The following is a 3,318-nucleotide window of genomic DNA, read 5'->3' on the forward strand; positions in this document are numbered from 1 at the left end:
GTTTTGTCTGTGCTTAATTCTCAAGGCATATCCTCAGCGGGGGAATGACAAAGTGGCCACTTCTTTGCGGGGTTTCCTTGGGATGTGCAGGCATGGCAATACTAATTTTTCTCAGCTGCAAAACTAAACTATTTGAATGAAATAAAACAAAGAATAACTAAATATGGCAACTGGAATTCTCAATTAATATGGAGTATTCCATCAGCTCTATTTCTTAATGGGAGCCCAACTTGCATACAAAGAGGAGATAACAGGTTGGAGCTGGAAGGTCAATCGTGCCCCCTCCTTATTGAACACAGCCGTGAACTTCATCAGGTGAGATGAAGTCAGCTATCCAGGCCCACATGGTTAATCCCAGCAATGTCAGGATCAGGGTCTGCCTCATAGAGAAGCGTTCTTTCCACTCACTGTACCTCCTGTACATTCATCTTAAACCCTGAAAAGAGACTTTCACGTGTCTCTTTCCATTGTAACTTATCAAAGCACTTCACTTCTCACACTCTCCCCCATCTTTAGCATCATTATAATCAAAATATTTGTCAGTTACTTATAAAGTGAAAGACAATGCATCAAAAATGGTACATTCATTATCTCATTTAACCCTAATTACAGCCCTGAGGGAGTACGTATTGATATTATATCACTGTTAACATTTCACAGATGTTCCAGGTCACACCTGGTAAGGGGTGGCTCTCAATCTATTTCTGATGTCAGAGGCTGTACCATTATCCACTGCACGATGCTTCTGCTATGGAACTAATGAGGATCTCGTTATTTACTCTTCTTCCTAATATATAGTTTCTTCTGTTTTTATAGTTATCAACTTGAGTTCTGCTTTTAGATGGATCATTTAAAGACTTAAATGTAAACTGCATAAGTATTCTTAATCTTGGCCTCTGTCCATTTGGCCTGTGTTCTTATTTACATTTTTAAATAGTCTGTTACTAATGTATATTGGATGTATTTCATGCTAAAATAATCATCATTTTCTCTGTTTGCATTATTCATGGAGAAAACATTAAGTCACAGGTGAATAAAGCAATATTAAATATTATTCATTAGGGATCCAAAACCAAGAAGCATATGTTTTAGATTTTAGACTATGAGCAATGCCTATCTAAAAAGCTACATTCACGAAAAGTACCAGAATACAGTAGGCATAAGGTAGACTTTTTTCCATTGTATTTATTAGAAATTTTATTTGGACAAAAGTAAATAAAAGTTAATAGGCACATGTATTATTTATCTTAGAATTTAAAAAAAGTTTTTATAAAATAAACTCTGGTTTTTGGCGGCCTCTATGGGCCATGAGGGATTCATAAGTATATTGTGCACCTATTTATGGTGATCTTACTAGGATCATACACTGAGTTTAACAATTTGGTTGGTTATTAAGAGGTCAAATCATTCAAAAGGACTGAAACTGCAATTGGGATAGGCCACCACTAGGTGGATTTAGGTCTCAGGGGGTGTGTGTGTGTATGTTTTAATTCTGTTAAATCTGAGATCCTGTTCAGTGACAATAAGTATCTTTTTCTTTTCTTTTCTTTTTTTTTTTTTTTTTTTTTTTACAAAACCTCAGCTCTTTTACAACAGCTGAATGTGAACATGGATACCTAATACGGGGAGCAAGGAAAATTAAATATAAGCTATACTATTTCTTTTTCTCATTTTGTGTATGGATTAATTATTAATGACAACTAATCTAAGGGTGATCCTTTTTCTGGACCGGAGTTGCTCAGTTTGAATACTCTCTCGGAGACACAGCTTATCTAGGCTGATGAATATTTACTTGGCAAAACAATGAAGAATTAACAGCACCTACCAGCACACCACCCACATCCTTTCTCTGGCCACCTGTAGTTTTCCTTACTCCCTCAGCTTTCTACAAACATTTCTGGGTGTGAGAGGAGGGCTGGAAGAATCCCAGTAGCGCTCTATTAGCTTTCTGCTTCTGGTTTTCAAGATTTTTTATTCCATAAAGCAGAAGGCAGAAAAGAAGGAAAAAGAGCCTAGTCTAATTTTCATAATTGCAAAGAATAACTTTCAGTTCACTTAAAAAAGTTTTTAATATACTGAATGACTTTTCTGTAACCAGCCCTGAGCTTGGTATTAATATACAACAATGAACCAGATACAATGCCTATATTCTAGTAAGAGATTCAACAAATGAGAAAATAGATGATAGACGATAGATAGATGGACAGATAGGCAGATAGGGTGATTAGAAGGAACTAAACATAGAAATATAATTAGAGAATAATTTAGGGCTTCCCTGGTGGCGCAGTGGTTAAGAATCCGCCTGCCAATGCAGGAGACACGGGTTCAAGCCCTGGTCCGGGAAGATCCCACATGCCACGGAGCAACTAAGCCCGCGCGACACAACTACTGAGCCTGCGCTCTAGAGCCCTCGAGCCACAACTGCTGAAGCCCGTGCTCCTAGAGCCCGTGCTCCGCAGCAAGTGAAGCCACCGCAATGAGAAGCCTGCGCACCACAATGAAGAGTAGCCCCTGCTCGCCACAAGTAGAGAAAGCCCGCTCACAGCAACGAAGACCCAACACAGACAAAAATAAAATAAATAAAATTAATTAATTAAAAAAAAAATTAGAGGGCTTCCCTGGTGGCGCAGTGGTTGAGAGTCCGCCTGCCGATTCAGGGAGGATCCCACATGCCGCAGAGCGGCTGGGCCCGTGAGCCATGGCCACTGGGCCTGCGCGTCTGGAGCCTGTGCTCCGCAACGGGAGAGGCCACAACAGTGAGAGGCCCGCGTACCGCAAAAAAAAAAAAAAAAAAAAAAAATTAGAGAATAATTTAGAGAAACCTAATTTCCCCAACCTGCACCACTTTTGACATGTTTAAACCTAGAGAAAAATTGAAAGGGTAGTTCAGTGACTGCCTATATACCCTTCACTTGTATTCACCAATCACCAGTTACCATTTTGCCACTTCTGCTTTACCTTTCCAAGTAAAGATGCTTTTATTTTCTGCACCATTTGAAAGTAAGTTGGAGATATCAGAAAACTTCACCTCTGCATACTTCAGCTTGCATCTTCTACATATGAGGGCATTCTTCTACATAAGCACAATGTGATTATAACACCCACCAGCATCGGCGGTGCCATCTCATACCTGATCCAGATTCAAATGTTCTCAGTCGTCTCCAAATGCCTGTAATAGTTGCTAACCCTCCCATCTCCCACCCCACCCCCAATCCAAGATCCAATCAAGAATCATAATTCACATTCACTCGTGTCTTATAAAAAACTCCTTCTTAATGTAAAACAGCCTTTCTATCCTTGTTTTTTGTTTTTCATGAC

This window comes from Hyperoodon ampullatus (genome assembly GCF_949752795.1).
Source record: "Hyperoodon ampullatus genome assembly, chromosome: 9".
Lineage (NCBI taxonomy): Eukaryota > Metazoa > Chordata > Mammalia > Artiodactyla > Ziphiidae > Hyperoodon > Hyperoodon ampullatus.